Genomic DNA, 24,741 nt, shown 5'->3' with positions numbered 1-24,741 from the left:
AGTCCATGTGCTGATATGGGTTAATGATTTCTTTATGTATTTGTGGCATATCATGTGGATATACTACAAATGTCTAAAAAACAAATGTCCATTAGCTTACAAAATAAACCAAAAAATCTGTATATTTGTATTTCAGTTGACTTCCAGTAAAATGAACATAGATACAAATGCAATCGGTTTATGGGCTCGTGAACACAATCAATTTTCTCGCAAAAGTGCTATCTGTGGCTTTCACGAATAGCACTTGTACATATGATATTCTATGGGGCTATCATCGGAAAAAATCAAAAACCTGTCCAATTTTGATCCATGTGTTGAATCAAAATGGGCAATGCAAGTCCATGGCTCAATGAAAAAAATTGGACCGACATCAGATGATTTTCAAGGACTGACAGAATGGAGAACGTTTAGAAACTTTTTTTTCTCTTCATGTCCGAGAAAAAACGATACCACTGTTATCAAACTCTGATGAGAAAATTTTTTCTCAGGTGTGGAAAAATCAGTCGTGTGATCCTACGCTAATAATGAGATTGTATAATCCAATTATACATATGAAAGTGAACATATCTTTTACATTCAATCTTTTACTGATAGAGTTATACGCCTACTGTCAAATAACTCATGGGATTCAACTATGTAAATGACAATTCTATGGCAAATTATAACCAGGCATATACCATATTAATTCTAAAATATATTTTCCACTTATTCAAGGTCACGTCTCTTAGAAAAAGACACCCATCTCTAGGGCTGACCCTTACACTATCACTTTTTTTCTCTTACTATTCAAAAGCTTCGTAAAATGCTACGACACACTGCAATGATATTATTTATCTATCAGTTGTTTTCAGTGGATGTCATTAACTTTGACCCGTTCCTTATCTTCAATCTCAAGTTAATTCCCAAGGCGGCATGCTCCTTACTGGCTTCGGGGATTAAATGTAAGGGTTTATGAAGAAAAGCGGCTTTGGTACAATGCTATTACACTATGATAGCTTACTCATAAATTGTAAAGTTGGAAATGTTCTTTGGTGTAGGGACATTGTTCATTTTAAAATAAGCAATATCTCGATGGGGCAAAAAAGTCAACTTTGGCACGGTCATTAGTATGTCATAAAGTGTCTTGTGATTTTAATGTCATACAAAAGTTAAGGGCTTTTTCTATAAGTGTATATACTGTATATACTGTTTATGTACCCTCTATGGAGTCTACACGTCTGCTACAAGAAATCCATCACATTGTACTTATTATCATCCTCATGAAACTTTACTGTTGTTTTGAGGCTGAATAAGTGAGTCGGATATTGATGAAGTAATAATAGGAGGCTTAGGAGTAACTCTGAACTGTAGAATTTGCTAACTATAGAAAGAACCTATTTCTAACTATAAATTGTTAATTTCTCTACTTGACCTGACTAAGGCTGAGTTCACGCGTGGCGTATTTTTTGCATTTCCACGGCGGTTTTAAACGCGCGATTTTGCCACGAAAAATAAGCATCCCATGCATTCCTATGGGATTCCGCAATGCTGTGCTAATGCTGCGGTTTTTTCTGAGGCTGAATCGCTTCGCGGTAAAAAACGCAGCATGCTCATTAATTTAGCGGAATCGCGGTGATCCCGCACCCATAGGAATGCATTGCTCTGCTTACTTTCCGCATGTGGCTGTGCACATCATGCGAAAAGAAAGCAGAACATTTGCGGATGGTACCCACGGTCCGGAGGAGAGGAGACTGTCCCCTGGGCTCTGGGTACCATATCCCTGTAAAAAATAGAATTAATATAAAAAATATTGTTATTCTTACCTTCCAGCGTCCCGCGCAGCCTTCCCGCCATTCTCCACGCTCCCGGTTCCAGTAATCCTTTGCGAAAATGACCGCGATGGCGTCCCGCAAGAACAGATGCCATCGCGGTCATTCTCGCAAAGAACTACTGGGACCAGGAGCGTGGAGGGAGGCGGGAAGGCTGTGCGGGACACCGGAAGGTAAGAATAACAATATATATTTTTTTTTATTTATTATTTTTTACATCCTATCTTTTACTACTGATGCTGCATAGGCGGCCTCAATAGTAAAAAGTTGGTCACACTCGTCAAACACTATGTTTGACGAGTGTGACCAACCTGACCATCAGTTCTCCAAGCGATACTACAGATCGCTTGGAAAACGCTAGCATTCTGCAAGCTAATTACGCTTGGAAAATAGGCTAGTTTTTCCGCGGGAAAATCACGGGAATTTAAAATGCGATTTTCCCAAGGAATGGAATCCGGAATTCTTGCGGTAACTTCCGCGAGAGTTCCGCTACGTGTGAACATAGCCTAAATGTATTCAGTATTTAAATAAGCCTATGTAATGTATATTGTTCTGATCTAAATTAGTACTCCAGTAATTTTTTATTTTACCTCCTTAATTAATTCCTAGGCCATATTCACACATTTGATTTTTGCATGCTTGTGCTTTTTTTATTACCAAATAGCATGTAGACACATTATAGTCTATGGTTGCAACCTCAACAAAAAAATAATAGCTCCCCATTACCTTGGTAATTCAATTCAATATCTGAATGATTTACAAGGTGGTCCATAATCTGTCTCCTCCAAGCATCTTCTGGCCTAATCTCCCTGTTGCTCACCGACAAGTAATCTCCAAACCACCCAAGATCTCCTCCTCTGTTTTCTTCTTGTCTGTTCCTCACACAACTGTCTACGAGAGTTTTCCAGTGCATCCCCCATACTCTGAAACTTGCTGCCACAGACTTCGAATGGTTGAAACCTTAAAGGGAAACTGTCACCTGTTTTAGCCGCTATAAGATGTGGCCACTGCCTTTCAGGGCTTATCTACAGTATTCTATAATGCTGTAGATAAGCCCCTGATCTGACCTGCAAGATAAGAAAAATAAGTTTAATTATACTCACACGGGGGGGGGGGGGGCGGTCCAGTCCGATGGGTGTCACAGGTGCGGGTTCGGCGCCTCTCATCTTCTTGTGACGACGCCCTTCTGCTGGTTTCATTGCTCCCTGCATCGCTTCTGTGCAGGCGTACTTCTCTGCCCTGTTAAGGGTAGAGCAAAGTACTGCAGTGCACAGGTGCTGGGCCTCTCTGCTGGGCCTTTCCCGGCACCTGCGCACTGCAGTACTTTGCTCTGCCCTCAACAGGGCAGAGAAGTACGCCTGTGCAGAAGCGCAATGCCGGAAGCGATGAAGCAAGCAAGAGAGCGGTGGTGCAAGAAGATGGGAGGCGCCGGACCCGGACCTGCAACACTCACAGGAACAAACCGCACCGGACCGCCCTCCCGGGAGACTATAATAAAACTTATTTTTCTTATCTTGCAGGTTGGACAGGGGGCTTATCTACAGCATTATAGAATGCTGTCAATAAGCCCTGAAAGGCAGTGGCCGCATCTTATAGCGGCCAAAACAGGTGACAGGTTCCCATTAAGATGCAACCTGGAAACTCAACTCTTCTGGAAAGCCTACAAACAACCTTAAAAACTCATGTTGCTACCTGAGCTGCTTTCCAACCTCCTGTCATACTGTCTCCTTCACCAATACCTTGAAGACTATTTTGCAGGGCTCTCCACCTCTTTGTACTAATCTGTCCTGTTAGTTCATTTGTATTGTATTTGCAACATGATTAGTATCCTTCACAGGTCCTGCATCTCAGCATATGTGGTGCTTTAAAATAAATAAATAATAATAATAAGTAATCTGAAATCAACAGAACACAAACACTACCTATGTCAGTAACAGACCAGGCACCGGGATGGGGGTACCTTTATTGCGCTCGGTCCGGAACTGTCGGGGCTGTCTCCTCTGTTGTCTGGGGGAAAGTTAAAAGAACCGGACCAACCATTGCACTTAGCAGTAGCGGGCATGTCTGAGGTAAATATGCAGAAGCGCGCACGGAAACAGGAAGACTTGGCGGGAACTGACAGCGTTCAGCAGGGGGATGCGAGTCCTCTGTCCCTTGAACACCGTAGCAGTTCAGGCAAACACTCCAGCATACCCGCTGCCGCCCGCAGAGACTGTGAACTGAGACACACTGTGTGCCCTTTGGCCCTGTAAAGCAAGGTGCCAAGCGTTCCGGGCCCATGACTACCACATGCGGCGCCTAAGAAGTACCGGGTGTGTGACCGTAAACTGAATACGGATCCCCGATGCATGTTTGTTGGGCCACACTGGGCTTCGACATTGCTGTGGCCTCCACAGCACCTGCTGGACTGAGGATCCCACAGAAGACACCAGAGACTCACCGCTGCCAGAAGGACACAGCTCATCATTGTCTTCAGGTCTACACTGGGTTAACCCCGCGCTGACCGTTGTTGGTGCCAATGCTTGTTTCGTGGACTTTACAGTCTGGAAGTCATCGGCATGGATAAGTGATACCTAAAGAACTGCTACCTTCATCGCCCCCCTGCATTTTGTCCAAACTGCACACCCATTATTGCCTAATACCTGCATATTCCTGTTTAACCCACTATCTCCCTGCGTGGAGTACATATCTGTTAAAGTAAACTACGTTAACCCTTGCTCTGTCTCCTGTCCGTCACTGCATCCCGCAACCTGCTGGCAGTTGCGCTACATCCCTGCTAACAGACAGGAGTCCTGAGCAGGAAAAAAAAGGCTGTGAAAGAGAATTTCAGTTCCATGGTTAATTTCACTGGTAGCATTCACTGAAACATTGGTAAATTAATTTTCAATGTTTTACTCATCTCTAGTGTTAATCTTCTTTTGCCCAGAAGGCAATTTACTTGGAATCTCTGAAAAATATGCATAAAATATGTGGAAAAATAGTATTTGAAAAAAATTAAAATATGAAACAGCATGTACTAGAGTATTTAAAAATAAATACACATAACGGGAAGGGTGTGTGGGGGAGCAGTGAGGAGCAGCTCCTGTCACACGAATTACAAGGGTTATAAAGATAATAGAACTGCATTGGACATCTCATCTTTATACTGAAGATTATGAGGGTAGAAACAGGACAATTTTTGTTATCTCCCGGGAGTACCCCTTTAACTTGTTTTTGATGCGTTTCTGTCATTCATTAAAGTAGGAGAAAACTGCTGCAAAAACCCTGAAAGGCTTGACATGCTGCAGATTTGAAACTGCTTCAAATCTACAAGGAAAAGATAAGCAACTTGTGCATGACTTTAGGAATCTCATTCACCTTGCTAACACCAGTTTTTGTGCTAAATCTGTGCAGAACAAATGCAACAAAAATGCAGCAAATACTTAACGTGTGCACATACCCTATTTGGTGTCCTCCTGCCGAGACCAATTACAAATTTGATTTTATATGTCAATGTAGACGACATCTCTGCTCTACCAAACAGCGGGCAATTTCTGCAAGAAACATCCTCCGAATTGAAACACATGGAATGTGATTTAAAAAAGTGGACAATTCTTTCAATATTATGTATCACTGAGGGTGTTTAGCATCTTTGGTTTGATAATAATAATAATTTTATTTCTATAGCGACAACATATTCCGCAACACTTTACATTTTAGATGGGAATTGTACAGGAAATAAAAGAGATTACAACATAACAATTATCACAAACATCAACAGATACCAAAAGGAATGAGGGCCCTACGATCTATGAGGAAATAGGGGAGACATGAAAGGTGGATTGTAACAATTGTTTTCATTGTTCTGACCAGTCATAATGCAATAAATTGGCTGTTCGTGTAATGCTGCATGAACTGGTTACCAATCAGTATGAGTAAAAGTACAGATACAGAGAGCTATTAAATGCATAAAGCGTGTGAGAACAAGATGCAAGGATCCTGGTTATGAAGAAAATTTTGAATGGGCAACACAGAGATAGTTAAATAAATGTGTTGAGGTGGTAGGCCAGCTTGAAGAAATGTGTTTTTAGGGCACGCTTAAAACTGTGGGTGTTGGAGATTAATCAAATTATCCTGGGTAGCGCATTCCAAAGAATTGGCACAGCCCATGAGAAGTCTTGGAGACGGGAGTGTGAGATTCTGATTATTGAGGATGTTACCCTCAGGTCATTAGCAGAACGGAGGCCATGAGTAAGGTGGTAAATTGAGAAAAGGGAGAATATGTAGGGTGATGATGATCCGTGGAGCATTTTGTGGGTGAGAGTGATAAGTTTATAACGAATTCTGGAGTGGATGGGTAACCAGTGCAATGACTGGTGCAAGGTAGAGGAATCGGTGTAATGGCTGGTGAGTAATACGATCCTAGCTGAAGCATTGAAATCAGATTGGAGAGGCGAGAATTTGGTAAGAGTGACACTGATTAGTAGAGAGTTTTACAATAGTGCAGACGACAATGAATAAGAACAACAGTAAGAGTTTTTGCAGAGTCGAAAGTAAGAAAAGGTCGAAGTCTAGAAATGTTTTTGAGGTGCAGATAACAAGAGTGAGCTAGTGATCGGATGTAGGGGGTGAATGAAAGCTCTGAATTAAGCTTTTGGATTGTCATACCTTCTGCCATATTTCACCTCAACAATATTCAATGTGTTTTGACTGATCATATTCTTATGTTACAGCATTAATGAAAGCACTTAAAGTCACCATTGTTATCATGTCATTTTATAACCATTTCCATTTGAGAACAGTTCGCATTTGAATGCTTATCTGATGAAGAAGTGAAGTAAATATGATGATTTATGACGTGGCATATTCACACAAGCATATTCACACAGCTACTTTCTTTCTGTTATCAACTAAAAGTGGACGGTTGAGAATAAAGACCCTTTGCTGGTGACCCCCTTCTGCACCACACGTTAAATTATATAGGATTACTTAACAAATTGTTTCTTGTAGACACATTCTGTTATGAGTATCATAGAAGAAAGGTCAGAATAATGCACCGTTATAAATCACTCAATCAATTTGAGAAATGCTTATCTGCCATCTGCAAAACAAGTCAACAGAAACAAAGTTTTCAGTGTGGGGGCGCTAGCAAAGTAGCTGGAGAGTGTCACTGTAAATAAATGATTGACTGTGACATGGCAATAGTCAAAACCATATTCTTTATAGAAATACTGATCCCTAAGGACCTAAGTGCACATCTCTGTGATGGCAGCACAAGTAATAAATCCAATCTGACAACTATTCACAGACTAGGGCAATATTCCATCAAACATTTTTAAAGTCAGATCCACACAAACCATCCCGGATTCGCCTAAGGATTTATTAGACATTTAGCTGGTGTGCATGTGATCATTTGTTAAATTGAAAATGGAAGGAAAGGCAAGATGACAAAGTGTAAACTAGAAGGCTTCTACGCTGGTGGAAAATTCGATGTGATGTCTGTGCTGGCTGCGGCTGCCTTTCCATAAACTTTTGAAATGAAACAAGTTGGTGTCAGAACCATTTAGCAGCATGTGAGCGTATGTTACCGACAGTTCTATGGAGAGCTGTCTCATTTCATCTACATATACTGTACATATGCTTATCTCATCCACATTACTCTATTTATTGCTTTTATGGGTTGCAGACATTTTGTGGAGAAATGTCCGGTGGTGAAGCAGGCTGTCACAAGATATAATGCAAAACACATTTGTTCAGTAGTGCGAAAGTTACCCTGATTTATGTAAAGAATAACTCAAATTACAATGTGAATTATCCATATGTACATTACTGTATATTCATTTTATTTCATTATTATTTAAAAATTTTAAGATCAGATCGGTAATTGCTGTGTCGGGTGAAAGCAATTAATTTTTACCTGCTGCCAGTCATTTCTATGTTTCTCAATTAGATTATTAAATGTCCAGAAAAATGTCTGCCCCATACAAATTCCAGCTCTGTACACTAAGTGATCTACTACCAGTGCAATACAGTGGGGGAAATAACTATTTTATCTCTTGCTGATTTTATAAGTTTGCCCACTGACAAAGACATGTCTATAATTTTAAGGGTAGGCTAATTTTAACATTGAGAGATAGAATATCAAAAACAAAAAAACAGAAAATCTTATTTTATAAATTATATAAATTTATTTGCATTTTTCAGTGAAAAATATGTATTTGATCCCTCTGGCAAACAAGACTTAATACTTGGTGGCAAAACCCTTGTTGGTAAGCACAGCAGTCTGACGTTTTTTGTAGTTGATGAGGTTTGCGCACATGTCAGGAGGAATTTTAGTCCACTCTTCTTTGCAGATCATCTCTAAATCATTAAGATTTTGAGGCTGTTTCTTGGCAACTACATCATAAGTTTTCTGTGGGATTAAGGTCTGGAGACTGGCTAGGCCACTCCATGATCTTAATGTGCTTCTTTTTGAGCGACTCCTTTGTTGCCTTGGCTGTATGTTTTGGGTTGTTATCTTGCTGGAAAACTCAGCCACGACCCATTTTTAATGTCCTGACGGAGGGAAGGAGGTTGTCACTCAGGATTTTATGGTATATGGCACTATCCATTCTCCCATTGATAAAGCAGTGAAGGAGTCCTGTGTCCATAGCAGATAAACACCCCCCAAACATACTGTTTCTACCTCCATGCTTGACAGTGGGGACATTGTTCTTCCTCCAAACACAGGGAGTTGAGTTAATGCCAAAGACCTCAATTTTTGTCTCCTCTGACCACAGCACCTTCTCCCAATCACTCAGAGAATCATCTAGATGTTCATTGGCAAACTTCAGATGGGCCTTTTTGAGCAGAGGGACCTTGCGGGCACTGCAGGATTTTAAACCGGCGCTGCAATTGCACAGTCAATGGATATGCTGCTGGCACACCTGGCAAATTAAGTGTGCTATCTGCCACTGGAAAAAACAACTACAACGAAACTAAAGGTGGCAGCGCTTATACCGCTGTGTAATGAATGTATCACCCAAACTGAAAGTAGCAGTCAAACTAAAAACAGGCACTACTCACTGTTGCGAAGACTAGTTAAAGCTGATCATGTTGATCTTGTATTCACAATAATTGGAAAGGAAAAATTCCTGAACTGAAGCAAAAACAGGGAGCGTCCTCCCGTTTGCAAAAAGGAACAGCTCCCCGCAAGAGAGCGCGTCCCCCTGGCGGCAGACAGCCACGGCCGATGGCGCCGTCGAACAGTAGCGTGGTGAGCAGGGGGCGTGACTGGCGGGGGGCGTGAATTGTTCCATATTAAGGACAATTTAACATGCCACTCTACGGGGATTATTTATATAGTAAAATGCCCCTGCAATAAGTTCTATGTTGGTCGTACAAAAAGAAAACTTAAAGAGAGAATAAAAGAACATTTGAACAATATCTCTAAGGGATTTTTAGGACATCCACTGTCTCGCCATTTTGTGGAGAAACATGGCAAGACATGTGTGGGGTCCACTTTTTTTGGCATTCAAAAGGTCCAAAAAAATCCGAGGGGTGGTGACTTTATTAAGAGTATGTCGAGGGTCGAATCCAGGTGGATTTTTACATTGGATAGTTTGGTGCCAAATGGGCTTAATCATGAAATCGAACTTTATGCTTTGTGACCCATATAAATAAGTATCCTTGTAGATAAGAAGGACCGTCTCTTTGGATATTATTTATTATTTATTGTTGGAATTACAACAACCAATCAAAATATTTTGGGGGGTGGAGTTTGTTTTATTTTTATTTTTATCACAACTGTTTATAAGTATTTTTGTAATTAATTGTCCCATTCATTAGTTTTTGTTTGAATAAAGTTCAGCTTTTTATGTATTTAGTATTCAGTTTAAGGAGGTTGCGACACATAATGGGTTAAGTGTGCGTCATTTTCTTGTGCAGGCGGGGGTATATAGAGTGTGGGTGGCAGTGTATGTTCCATACCTTTGAGGAAGGGGGACGGCTTCCCCGAAACGCGTCAGGATTGGTTCTTGCACGGTGACGTCACCACCCACAATTCACGCCCCCCGCCAGTCACGCCCCCTGCTCACCACGCTACTGTTCGGCGGCGCCATCGGCCGTGGCTGTCTGCCGCCAGGGGGACGCGCTCTCTTGCGGGGAGCTGTTCCTTTTTGCAAACGGGAGGACGCTCCCTGTTTTTGCTTCAGTTCAGGAATTTTTCCTTTCCAATTATTGTGAATACAAGATCGACATGATCAGCTTTAACTAGTCTTCGCAACAGTGAGTAGTGCCTGTTTTTAGTTTGACTGCTACTTTCAGTTTGGGTGATACATTCATTACACAGCGGTATAAGCGCGGCCACCTTTAGTTTCGTTGTAGGATTTTAAACCTTTATGGTGTAATGTGTTACCAAAGGTTTTCTTGGTGACTGTGGACCCAGCTGCCTTGAGTTCATTAACAAGTTCCCCCGTGTAGTTTTAGGCTGATTTCTCAACTTCCTCACCTTCATGATCAAGGATACCCCACAAGGTGAGATTTTGCCTGATTTTTGCATGGTGCCCCAGATCGATGTTGATTGACAGTCATTTTGCTTTTCTTCCATTTTCTTACTATTGCACCAGTTGTCTCCTCACCCAGCATCTTACTGATAGTTTTGTAGCCCATTCTAGCTTTGTGCAGGTCTATGATCTAGTCCCGGACATCCTTAGTAAGCTCTTTGGTCTTGCTCATGTTGTAGAGGTTAGAGTCTGACAGATTGAGTCTGTGGACAGGAGTCTTTTATAAAGGTGACTATTGTAGGACAGCTGTCTTTAATGCAGATAACGAGTTGATTAGGAGCGTCTAACTCATCTTTGGTTGCCAGAACTCTTAATGGTTTGTAGGGAATCAAATACTTATTTCTCACTGCAAAATGCAAATACATTTATACAGTATAATTTACTTAAAGTGATTTTCATGATTTTATTTTTGATATTTTATCTCTCAATATTAAAATGAACCTACCCTTAAAATTATAGACTGTTCATGTCTTTGTCAGTGGGCAAACTTACAAAATCAACAAGGGATCAAATACTTACTTCCCCTACTGTATACCCAATTTTTGGCTACCAGGTCATCAATTGTGCCTTCTTAGGCTGGTTTCACATTAGCGCTTTTTAAGCGCACGCACGGCCGGGGGTAGCTCCGCCCCCGAGCCGGCTCTCTGCCCGGCGTGCCCGCCCCTTGCTTGTAGCGCCGCCTCCTAGCGGACAGCGGCGCCTGCGATCGGCGCACCCTATCTTTAGCATAGGGTGCGCAGATCGTGCGCAGGCCGTGCGCTAGTTGCGCTTTGACCTGCGCTGCGCACTTTTGACGGTGCGCCGTGCGCGCCAAAATCGAACTTTTCGGATAGGTCTTGTTTGTCATCAGCATAAATAGAAGCAAATATGTAGATATGTATGCCATCACATTATCAGATGTTTCTTTAATTATGCGCTCTTCTAGTCATCTGACCGCTGCAGTCAATCACAGGCTTCAGTTGTCCTGATGACATTCAGATGGCAAAGACATCACTACTGGAGCCAGCAAAGATCTTTGGAGCAGCCTGCACTGGATTTGAATGGGTGATAAGGGTAAATATGCTTTTATTTTTTATTTTAAAGTCAATCATGCTTAAAAAACAAGTTTCCAGCATCAGGCAGCCACTTTAAGCCATCCCGACCATTAATATTGTGCAAGAACTTGTCAGCCACCTTAACGTTACATCACCTGAGAACAAATGCAGTATTATCTAACATCATAAAAATGTGTGATACCCTGAAGACTGAATCATGCTTGATGCTGGATCGTACGTGATCACAGAGTACGATTTTATGTGTTGTATTTAATGTAACACGTAAGAATGTATATAGAAAAAAAAAAAAGGAAAACGACACACAGTAGTATGAACGTAAGTGCAATGAAAATTGCTTATTTAGTCAAAATGCAAAACACAGTCAATCAAGTCACACAGATGGTTGCACATATGCAACATGGCACCACTCTAAGATTTGTGATTACAAGCTTTCCATAGCAATGAATCCAACTGATACTTGTTCATATTTCCCAAAAGGTTTAGACAGTCTTCATTATCATCTTTAGGTTTTATTCTACAGAGATGTATGGAGAAAGTCAGGCTACAAAACTGTACAGGTAGAATGCATGACGGAGGTGGAAAGCTGCTAATAGAAAACTAATAAATAATTAATAGTGTTTGTCATTGTATGCTCGGGGAGTAAATGCAGGAATGTTGCCTTTACAGGACTGATAGCTTTGCCATGTATTTGCTATGTTGACGACTTGCTGTAATTATATTCTCAATAGAATTCACTAGCTTACTAAACATTTGCTCACCGGCCAAACAGAACCCAGGTTGGATCACAACTAAATAAAGCAAATGTCTAATACAAGAAAACAGGGTTATATATTTATTTTACTCATTTATATAGCGCCATCGATTATCATCACTGTCCCCAATGGGGCTCACAATCTACATTCCCTATCACTATGTCTTTGGAATGTGGGAGTAAACCGGAGAACACCCACGCAAACATGGGGAGAACATAACCACTGAGCCACCGTGCCGCAATTCAATTATATAAAATAACCCGTGTTTTATGTATTTTTTTAATATTGACATTACTATGGTCAGGATATATGTGGAAAGTGAAGTGAAAAAATGCAATTATATATACCGTATTTTACGCATTATAAGACGCACTTTTTTTCCCCAAAATTTGAGGGGGGAATGAGGGTGTGTCTTATTATGTGTATATACCTTCCCGATACCGTTGCTGCTGGCTGGGATGAGGGGGTGCCCGGCAGTGCTGCTGGGGACTCCGAAGCTGCCGAGAGCTCCATCTGCGCATGCACCACCCCCTGGTGGCCATTTTCCCAGAGTCCACAGCACAGGAAACCACGGAACTGATGGGGGCTCTGGCCTTTCACGAAATGTCGGCAGCATCGGAGACCACAGCAGCACTGCCGGAGAACCGGGCAGCTGCGCCGGACACCCCAGCAGCAGCGCTGGACCCCAGCAGCACCGCTGGAGACCCCAGCAGCACTGTCGGGAACACCTGCAGCACCGGACAACCACAGCGGCGCACTGCACATTGGACGCCCCCTCATCCCAGCCTGCAGCCTGCAGCATCACCCCACTTCGGCCTCCGCCAGCAGCGACCCTGGGACCCTGCTTCACAGCAGCCACCACCCTGGGTAAGCAATAAGATGCATGGATTATAAGAAGCACCACCATTTAAATAAAAAAAAATCCTATTTTTCTCATAAAAATTTGGGGTGCGTCTTATAATTCGGAGCGTCTTATAATCCTAAAAATATGGTAAATGACTGTATATCATATTTGTGATATATGTGATTTGTTTAACATATAGTGAGTCCACTGTGTATGATTTTCTAATCACCACAGAACAGCATCAGATTAAAGGGGTTATCCATTACTCAGACAACCCCTTCTCAATCCCTACATTCCCCCCAGTAAAATATTAACATCTTTACTCCCCTTCGGTCCCAGCATTGTTCCAGCAGTGTCAGCACTGGCTCTCTTAGAGCTCACGTGGCATTTTTATCAGCGTTGGCTTCATTCTCCTCTCCTACAGACATACCTAAGTGACATCCAGAGGTAGTGAGAGAGCAGCAACAATTCTCACTTCCTCCTGATGTCTAATTTGTCCAAATGATGGGAAAGTGAAGACAGCATTGATTGGATGCATGGTTTGCGTGACATAACAATATTATGTGAGCTCCAGCAGAGCCAGTGCAGACACTGTTGGAACTGCGCCGGTAGCGGACGAGAGTATAGATGTTATTAGTCTACAGGGGGAAAATATAGGGATTGAGAAGGGATTGTCTGAGTAGTGGTCAACACTATTAATCTGATTTGTTAAATCTGAGTCATACATATTTTCTCTCTACAGGACCCCATACACATTAAACTAAAGTCGCCTGAACCCACGGATATCGGCAGGCTCAGCTGACAGTCTAATGTACATGTGGCCTCCTGACTCTTCCATGACAGAAGACATCAGGAGAGAGAAGGATTTGGAACATTAGATTACTGATGGACGATCCTTTTTGGGATCATCAAGATGTTTTCTAGCAAAACTGAGAGAAGCCTTTATGTTCTTATTGCTCAGCAGTGGTTTTCGTCTTGGAACTTTGCCATTCAGGCCATTTTTGCCCAGTCTCTTTCTTATAGTGGAGTCATGAACACTGACCATAACCAAGGCAAGTGTCTGGAGTTCTTTGGATGTTGTTGTGGGGTCTTTTGTGACCTCTTGGATGAATAGTCGCTGCGATCTTGGGGTAATATTGGTAAGCCGGCCAGCCACTGCTGGGAAGGTTCATCACTGTTGCATGTTTTTGCCATTTGTGGATAATGGATCTCACTGTGGTTCACTGGAGTCCCAAAGCTTTAGAAATGGCTTTATAACCTTTTCCAGACTGATAGATCTCAATTACTTTGTTTCTAATTTGTTGCAGAATTTATTTGGATCGCGACATGAACTCTAGGTTTTGAGGATCCTTTGGTCTACTTCACTGTTAGGGCAAGTTAGGATAGGATATGGGTTGAACTAGATGGACTTAAAGTCTCCCTTCAACCTTAATAACTATGTTACTATGTTACTTTGTCAGGCAGGTCCTATTTAAGTGAGTAAGGTCTGGGTGTCACTATGGAATTTGAACTCAACTTCCCAAAGATGTGATAAACCACAGTTAATTTATGTTTTAAAGGGGGAGGTGAGACAATCACTTTTTCACACAGGACCCTGTATGTTTGGATTTCTTTTTCCCTTAAAAATAATGACCTTCATATAAAAACTGCATTTTGTGCTTGTGTTATCTTTATCTAATATTTAAATTTGTTTGGTAATTTGAAACATTTACGTGTAACAAACATGCAAAAGAATAGGAAATCAGGAAGGGGGCAAACACTTTTTTCACACAATTGTATATTTAGCAGCCCAAAAAAACTTTAATAAATATTCTACTTTATTTCGATCTGATTGAAAACATCACTTTATAATATGCAAAAGTCCAAGAAAAAATGGTGATGTCACAACATACGACTAAGGTCTAGAAATTAGTTAAAAATTTGTCTGAACCCTTTATATATAGAGTTCATGGTGCTATGTTGAGCATCAATTTTTTCTGCATTGTTTATAGAGCACTATCACATTCCGGAGCGCTTTATGCTCATTACCAATGGAGCCCACAATCTAAATTCCCTATCAGTATGTCTTTGGAGTGGTGCTATTCCTTTGCTATAACTTAGATAATGACTTAAAGTGGAAGCTAGGAATCACTGATCTACACACCACTATGGCATTGTGCAGTGTAACACATGTCTAGCTGGTGACAACTACAGTTAATCATTTCCAGGAAAAATAATCAATGTAGATAGCATTGGCTACTGATTAGTACTTTGCTATTAATATACATAGAAATAAGTAGTATATTGATGGTGTAGAAGTGTTACCATTTAAAATTATAATTCACATTTCTTACATGATCTTCCCATAGACATGAGGAATGTAGAACATTAATATTGCAGTGTATCCATATAATTTCACCGCTACAGCTTTACTACTAGGACCACCCTTTCTCATTCCCCACTCTTGACCCCAATAAAATAAAAAAGCATACTTACCTCCCAAGGAGATGCCATTCCTCGCCTCCTCGGCGCTCTTGTATGGTTGCATGACATGTGGTGCTCAGCGCCCAATTAGCGCTTGTGTCACCTTCGCCGCCTTCTGTCAAATTGAACATGTAGGAAGTCAGAGACCAGCTGCAGCCATGACTTCCTCTTCATGATGAATTTGTCCGAAGGCGGGGACAGTGACACCAGTGCTGATTTGGCACCGGGCACCACGTGTCATACAATCGCACGAGAGCCCTGGGAGTGCGAGTGCCAACACCCCCGGCATCGGCACGGGAGGTGAGTATAGGCTTTTTTATTTTATCGGGGCCAAGCGTGGAGAATGAGAAGGGGTGGTCTTAGTAGCGGACAACCCCTTTAATGATTCTGTATGAGTCTAGCTAAGACATAGATATGCCTTGTAACTATCAAATATTTCATCATTTGGGTATATGGCACATTATTGTAGCACTTTCACTTGACATTTTTACCAATCCTTGAATTTGTTGACTACTTCTTTCTACTCTGACAAGCTGGAGCCAAGATTACCAATGAATTAATTAATTTTTATGACAAGGCAGAAAGTTTCATATAATTGTCATTATCCCTGACTTCAGGATATGAGATACAAGAGCACATAAAGCCTCCAATCATGTCCAACAAATATTAATAAGGGGCTAATTTCCTTAGTTGCCACTTCAATGAATAATTACACCTCTGGGCTACTATAAATAATGTATTAGATGGCATGCAGATAGCATGTATCCCTACAGGTCTGTGCATACATTATATCATTCCAGATCATTTCTAGGCAAAATATGACTTGCAAGTGACTTCTATGCAAATGATCCTTTTCTTCTCCTGCCTGGGGATGGCACAGTGAGCGCCTCTATCAGTTAGCAAGAGTTAGAGAAAAAGACAAATATTTTTTTTCATCTGAATCCCTTTATACCATGAAGTATTCAATAATTCATTATTGTACAAAAAGTCCAAACATCCTTTAAGCTATTGATGAGATGGTAAATGTAAAGGCTTGCTACAATTACTTGCTCGCAGAAGTCAGGTTTGCTTTCCTCAGCTTCTTTTCTTAGGAAAACAAAACAGAAACACAAAAAAAAAAAGAACTTGAAGCTAAAGCTGCTTGAGTATGTGCTCAAAAATATGTACACCTCATTAAAATGCAAATTGGTTAGGGCTAGCATTGTTTCTTGGAATGTATTTATTCCGGTTGCAGATTTTTATAGTGTAATCTTCTAAGAACAGGAGATGTTACATGTAACTTCTCATATATTCACTTTATTCCACAAATGTGGCTGGGGTGACATCCATGCCCTCCAGGTTGTATGTATATGGACTGGAACATTTCATCATAACTATGCACAATTCATATCACCTGTCAAATCGCAATACTTGGTCCCATGAAGAAAAATAGGATTCATCCAGTCAGTTTACCGTACATTTCTCCCACACTTGCTGTAATGGAAATAAGCTCTCCATCGCTGACTTTGGGTATATGCACATAATCAGTATTTGCAGCAGAAAAACCTGCTACCTAAATACTGGAGTGTTGGCAGGAAAATCATTGTGCAAAATGCAAGTTTTTGCCACGTTTTAGAGCACGTTTTTCATGCATTTTTTGTTTATTTTTATGTGTGAAAAATGCTGCAAAATTGCTAAAAGTATTGACATCTGCAATGAAAAAAGAATCAGCATATGCAAGAGATTCTGAAATTCATTCAGTTTCCTGGTAGATTAAAATACTGTAGTTTTTTTTAAGCCAAAACACAGGGTAAACTTAGCAAAAACACATCATGTGATTATATCCTTTGGTGATGCTCACTTCTGCATTGTGATTCCGTTACAAGTGGCAAAAAATAGACCATGCTGCTTTTTAGGTAAAAAGAAGGACACCATGAAAACCCAACACAACTCTTTATAACCAATAGTGTCCACCAGGTGAAATAGAATATTATCAACTTACAACAGCTCCTACTGTAAAGTGATGGTATATTACTATGATGGTGGCACATGATGGGGTACTTTGCTGTTTTAGTGTTCTACCCCCAGTCATCACTTCTACCCTGCACAGTGGTGCTCCTACCATTCCCTGGGCAGTCAGCTGCTGTATTGCCCAATCAAATGACAGAAGGGCAGGTATTGAAAGCCCGAAGGGATATGGAGGTCCACATGACTAGGATGACTGCTAGGCCTCAGTTAAGGTTAATTATAGGGATAACATTATGTTGGGAGAATCCAAGATGGCATTTTGATGTTGAGGGGCATGGTTTTAAGGAAATTTTAGTGTGGAGTTCCTAAGAGGGTACTCCCATGGAAGCTTACCTGATTGGAAGGGATCTCTGGATACATAGAAGAGTCGGAGGCAGGATAGGTACAGTCCATTGGGGGTTCCACATAACACCCACCCTCCCTTTGAAATGTTCAAGGATGGTATGATGCTTAATGTATATGCTTGATTGGTGGGCTGCTCGAGTTAACACTAATGTCACGGCAGCTGGCGGGAACGGATCTGGAAAGTCAATTGGTAGTATGGAAAAGGGGGGGGAGTAGGTACCTTGAAACCAGAGGGCCGCAAAGGTCAACCTCATTCCCGCCTCCTTTTATAAGTGGTGAGAAAATACTTGCGGTCCCCACTGCGCCAAGGAGGACAATCTTATGGGGGTGTGCTATTCAGCAGGAGGGTCAGCGAATCGGTACAATGCAGTTGGGGGCAGAGAAGAGCACCTGGTGGCACTAAGTTTATTGGTTGAGCTTCCACAGACCCTTCTCCTTATGTTTTATTTAATACGTTAATAAAGGCTGGCCAATTTATCCAAACCCTGCGGTGTCTGACTTTATTATGGTTTAGGGTAATGGGAGATGGCAAATACGGGAAGGCGTTTTGGTTGGGTGCAGGCTGAAGTCAGCCATTCCTCAGTCCCGAGGATCACTGCACAGCAATGAAGCTCTACTGTGAGGGGAAAATTTAGGTAGGGTTGAGGTGCTACACAGTATTGCATCCCATTAAGGCTTGGTGGGGGTCCCAATAATCAGACCTAGTGATGTGTCATCAATTTATAAGATGGGAAAACCCCTTCAAATGCTGGTTAGCAAGCAGGGTTCTTTATCAGAACTGCCGGAGCTGTAGAGGCCATACTTTTGTGTTTCACGCACAAGTATCAGCAACAGTTTCAAGTTTCTATATAATTCCTAATTATACATAGAAAATGTGACTAAAGATGAGCTGAGCAGGGCTACACGTGCAACGGGTGAGGTCCTGTCAAAAAGCATTAGCAGCAATCATAACATACAAGATAGACATCGCCAGTGACTTGAAAGGTGAAGAAGGGGAATGAAAATGTCAATTGAAGGCTTCTGCCAAATGGCAGCCAGTGCCCGGGCGAGGTGTTTGCCTACCCATGTGCTGCTTGTCTCTATAAATCTATCACCCGAAAGGACATGGAACCTCAGGAGGGATGAATGTCCGGAGTGAAGAAGCTACATTGGCCTGCATTGCTGATAGCCTGAAGCAACGGCATGCTTGCTGTAAGCTGTCATATTGTGGACTCAACTGCAATCTGCCTTCTGTCAAACATTCTGGAAAAAAGCAGTCTTGCTTTGTATTTCTTACCAGCAAAGGATGAATTGTTTTAACTATTTGAATCTTGCTAAGGTTAAGTATTAATACTGGAAACAACAGCAAGGCTTAGCAATGATAGAGTTAAGTCTAAATCTTTATTTCCCATTGACTGCGTCCAATTAGAACCCACAGAGGTTCCACAGTAGAACTGTGGGAAGTCACCTTGTGGCACCGGCATTGATCTGTGAGACATTGCTCCTCAATAAACCAATGACCACTGCATAGTTTATTTCTCATTGCAACTGCTAAGACTACAATCGGTCTCCCCTGGGCTCACAACCTTTAAAAAATACCCAGTTTATTTATATTATCTCTCTACCTATCCCATATCTATCTATCTATCTATGTATCTAATAGCTAGCTATCATTTATTTGCAATATAATATTACTCCCATAAGACCAATGTATTGGGAGATTTTCCTACCTACACAAGTATTTGATGCAGAAAAACATAATGTGAAATGAGCCTCACATGTATGTTTCTCAATTATGTGTGTTCCGACTATCGAAATATCATATATATCAATTGATTACTGCTGAGCACTGAGGCACAATCCTGCGTCAGTTGTAATACAGTCTGATGGATAAATTAAAACAATGCTGGGCACACGTAGCTTGTCAGTTCCATGATTTGTAGAACGCTAACGACTCGTAATTTATAACCTCCAGTGTGCAATTCTGCACAAAGCTCATTGACTTTTTTCTTTAACATTGTGCCTTGCATTCATTGTCATACATGTACTTAAATTCTGTGCTTTGCCTTTGCTTATCAAGAGTACTGATGTCTGCTTGTTCTTAAAGGGGTTGTCCAGGACTGAACTATGAATGAATTAACTCTAGGATGGGTCATCATTAGGAGATAAGTGAGGGTCAGATACCTCCTGGGACTTCCACCAATTAGCTGAAATCTGCTCCGGCAGCAAACGAATGAAGTGATGTAATGGGCAGAATAAAGCTGCCCCATACATTGCTCCATGGCTGATGTTGGGTACTGCATTTTATCTACTACTCACTCGCTGAGTAATAAGCTTTATCTTCCATCAACCTGAATAAGGGATAAAGCGCAGTACTCTGTAGTGGCGATGAACAAGAGAAAAGTAATACACTATGAATGAGCACACCTAAAGAAGTTTGAATTTAGTGAACAAAAAACAATACAAGACCATAAAATCATTTAAAATGTGTAAACACACTGAAAAGCATTAGATATTGTGGAAAAGGGAAAATGCAAAAATCACAAATAATATATGCATTAGGCTACTTTCACACTTGCATTTTTTTGCGCATACATGCGCTTGCGTTTTTTTCCCTATACTTAACATGGGTGCTCATTGTCATGCGTTTGTACACGTTTGTATGCGCATGCGTTTTTTTTGGAGTGTGCGCCCAGGCGCACAAAATGCATCCTGTTACATTTTTTCTGCGTTCGACCTGTCTCAAAAAAACGCATGCGCACGCAATGCGCATGAAATTCACCCAAAACCCATTAAAGTCAATGGGAGCACTGACGTGCGCATGATCATGCGCACGTCAGCGCAAAAAAAAATGCGTTTTTTTTTAAAAAACCATGCGCAAAAAAACAAGAAAACGCATTAAAAAACCGCATGATGCGTTTTTATGCGCGTTTGCGCTGCGCATGCAGCGCAGCGCAAAAAAACGCAAGTGTGAAAGTAGCCTTACAGAAGTGCAAATACAAACCCCAGCACAGAAAACACCAATAATAAATGATCTGCATAACTCATAAGAGGCAAAGATAATCATTAATGACCATAAGCATGACCTAAATCCCTGTGTTTAATAAGTAAGGTAATAATTAGTAAAGGGCCAAACATAGTATATACCAGAGTGTACAAGTGAAGCCTGAATGCACATCGAGTGTAGCCAGCCAGAACCCATTCAGACCTATCAGATGGCAGATGCAGCTATTGTAAGAGAAGTCACCCTATGTAATGCAATTAGAATAAGAAAAATAATAACAAAGGATAACAAAACATTGGATAATACAGAAAACAAAGTATGATGCAAACAAAAGTGACAATGAAGTATGATAACTCCACAGTGAATTCCTCCACAGTACATTCTACACTCACGATAGGATGACCCTACTGTACACCTCCTTCCTCAATCCTCCCATCAAAGAATAGTGACATCACAGTATGTATCATTCTCCAACTGTAATTCCCCACAGCCCTTCATATAGTATAATGGCCACAAAATGTGCTCCATACAATATAACAAGGCCATGCATTGCCTTCCATATAGTATAATGGCCCCACATAGTGCTCCATACAGTATAATGGCCTCACATAGTGCTCCATACAGTATAATGGCCCCATATAGTAGTCCATAGAGTATAATGGCACCATATAATGCTCCATACAGTATAATGGACCCACATAGTGCTCCAAGAGAATAATTGCCCCATATAGTACTCCATACAGTATATTGGCCCCATATAGTGCTCCATACAGTATAATGGCCTCACATAGTGCTCCACACAGTATAATGGCCCCACATAGTGCTCCATACAAAATAATGGCCTCACATAGTGCTCCATACAGTACAATGGCCTCACATAGTGTTCCATACAGTATATTGACCTCACATAGTGTTCCATACAGCATAATGGCCTCACATAGTGCTCCATACAGTATAATGGCCTAACATAGTGTTCCACACAGTATAATGGCCCCATAAAGTGCTCCATACAGTATAATGGCTCTATATAATGCTCCATACTGTATAGTAGGCCCACATAGTGCTCCATACAGTAAAATGGCCTCACATAATGCTCCATATAGTAAAATGGCCCCACATAGTGCTCCATACCGTGTAATGGGCCTACATAGTGATCCATACAGTATAATGGCTCCACATAGTGGCCATACAGTATAATAAGCCCACATAGCGCATCATACAGTATAGTGGCCCCACATTAAAAAAAAAAAACCTACTCACCCCTGTCCATTCCCCCCGCTGCTCCTGCTCCGGTCTCTTCATGGTGGCTTCAAATTCTCTGCATATCTTGGTACAGTGGGTGCATTGTAATGACGTTATCGTGCTCACTGTGCTGAGCCTTCAGAGGTAAATGATGGGAGGAGTGTCAGCTTCCTCCATCTCATTGCTTTCAACTATATCAGTATCTAGGATGCCTATAAAGTTGAAAGTGCGAAGCCAGACGGGGACCCGCTCGGTGTTGCAGGTCAAATAGACACAGGGGGCCAAATATACTCATTCTGCGGGCCACATTTGGCCTGTGGGCAAGAGTTTGACATATGCGATCTAGAAATATATCTGATTCCTTTTGCTTATAGAAAGCTTAATTGTTTTCAATGCCCAACAATACTAAAAAATATCTGGTTTAAGGAATGGTTAAGTTAATTAAAACTGCTGACCTATTCTTAGCATCCCGGCTTATTAGCTGTTCAAGGGGCCACAGCGCATGTGCGGAGAAGGCAACTATGAACCAGCATGTAAGCCAAAGTAAACACCGCAAAGGCTGCGGCACTCACTCCAGTACTGTGGCCCCCTCAATCAGCCGATAGGCAAGGGGGACCCCTCCAATCTAATATTGATTACCTACCCTAAAGGTAGGCCATCAATGTAGAAAATCTAGATAAACCCTTGAGGTTAAACATTCATGTTCCTGCATACTTAATTTACACCACCTTCTTCCTAAATTCCTAACGTCTTAACCACATAACCTGCTTCCCTTCCCTATCTGTCCTGCAAATGTCATTCATGTCTTGTCCAGCTGCTGAAAGCCTTTAACCAATGCAATCAAAGCGCAGAGATTGGGGATTAGAGGAGGAAATTGCAAGCACAAATAAGGAATTAGAGTGCAAAGACGATACAATTTCCAAGATTGAAGTCTCCCACCTGGAAAATGAGCTGGATAACAATCTGTCCACATGACAACATTGTTGAAAGGATAGAAAATAATCAACTCATCAGCGTAAATCAGAATTACAGTGTGCGTGCTCGTGTATGACTCAAGGTCCACTAATGTAAGTCATTTCCTAGCGAATAACATCTAGTATAGCCGCTGTTTGCATATGTGATATGGTATTATGAGAAGAGCAGTCTGAGGCACAGATCAGTGACCTCCGGGACACCATTACTATCTGCATATCATAATCACCAGCAACAAAATCGGAAGGTAAACAGCATATTAAAAGGAGCGGTCCAGGTCAGAAAATTTGTTTTTCTACAACTTGTCACAGTAATGGTTTATCTGAGATTCAGTCACCCTTACTGTAACCCTTCATTTACATTATACATGAGAATATCTATTTTTTTCCCCCAGGCTGGTACATTGGGATGCTGACATCTCCTCATTTCCCTAACATAGACACAAAAAATAATTTCCTTCCTGTCTTAAAATTGTTGCCAACGTACATTACAGGCAGTACATGCCAATGCTTTTACATCTTGCGATAGTTGTAGACATACGTACATGCCAATATGAATAAATGCAATAACTGAAAATGGTAGAAAAATGTCTAAAAAAACCTATTTAAGAAGGCTTCCCTCTTATCCAGACCAGATTTTCTGTGCCTGACCGTCACTTCCACTACATACTATGCTTACTTGGCTATCACACCAGCAGAAAACCACTTTTCAATGCAATCGTTGGTGGCCACCTTAACAGAGGTTTCACTGTATTATAAAGAGCATGCCCAATCCAAAATCTTCACAGTTAGCTTACAGCATTAATTCTAGTAACAGATAAATGATTTTTACCTCTATTCTCACATACACACAGAACCAACATGGAGGACACTATAACACTGTACTAAGCAGTGTAGCAGTGAATCTAGGGTGGAATAAACACTGACCAGAACCTGCAGCAATTTTTTTCGTGTCTGTTCTCCTTTCTCTCCACAGCCACTCCCTTCTTGATCACACCCGCCTCTCTCCATAAACTTCTATGGACAGTAGCTTTAGTCTAATCATCTACTAAAACTGGGATTCTGTCCGTTTCAGCAAAGGTGGATTATATCCGTGGAGAGGGCAAAATCACTGTACAAAGTAGAACAAAAGTGGATAAAGATGCATGTTTCTGTAAAAGGATGTACAGTATTACAAACTTTGTTGATTTTGATTGTACTGTTAATTTGAGAAATTTGTTAAAAAAAACAATGACTTTATATTAGATAATTGTTGCCAATTTGGGATATACATTTTGTATCTAATGGTGTTGTCGGAATAAAAGATAATAGGACATGCCAACGAGGAAGACATCCACTCAAGACCTCTCTACCAGAGGAGAGCAAGGGAGGAGATGAGATAGAGGTACCTACTAGTGATGAGCGAGTTTGCTCATTACTCAAGTTTTCCAAGCGCGCTCGGGTGTTCTTCGAGTATCTTGGGCATGCTCGGAGATTATGTGTCTCCGCAGCTGCATGATTTGCGGCTGCTAGACAGCCTGAATACATTTGGGGATTCCCTAACAAACAGGAAATCCCTGCATGTGTTCAGGTTGTCCAACAGCCGCAAATCATGCAGCTGCAGAGACACGAGCATAATCTACGAGCACATCCAAGATACTCGGAGACCACCCGAGCATGTTCGGAAAACTCGAGTAACAAGTCCACTCGCTCATCACTAGTACCTACTACTGCTAGTGGCACAAAAAGTTTGGACTAACAAGAGGGCTG

At 41.3% G+C, this 24,741-nt stretch overlaps 1 protein-coding gene and 1 long non-coding RNA gene across 6 annotated transcripts in view; one reads left to right on the top strand and one right to left on the bottom strand.

Moving 5' to 3' along the window:
- PTPRM (protein tyrosine phosphatase receptor type M) overlaps positions 1-24,741 on the bottom strand; it is a 929,698-nt gene that overhangs the window by 802,074 nt on the left and 102,883 nt on the right. The window lies entirely within an intron of this gene.
- LOC141053831 (uncharacterized) overlaps positions 1-24,741 on the top strand; it is a 59,395-nt gene that overhangs the window by 21,017 nt on the left and 13,637 nt on the right. The gene's annotated exons all lie outside the window — the stretch shown is intronic.

This window comes from Dendrobates tinctorius, unplaced genomic scaffold, assembly GCF_039654945.1.
Source record: "Dendrobates tinctorius isolate UK_male_01 unplaced genomic scaffold, ASM3965494v1 ptg000171l, whole genome shotgun sequence".
Classification (NCBI taxonomy): Eukaryota; Metazoa; Chordata; class Amphibia; order Anura; family Dendrobatidae; genus Dendrobates; species Dendrobates tinctorius.
This window is presented reverse-complemented; position numbering and strand designations above follow the sequence as displayed.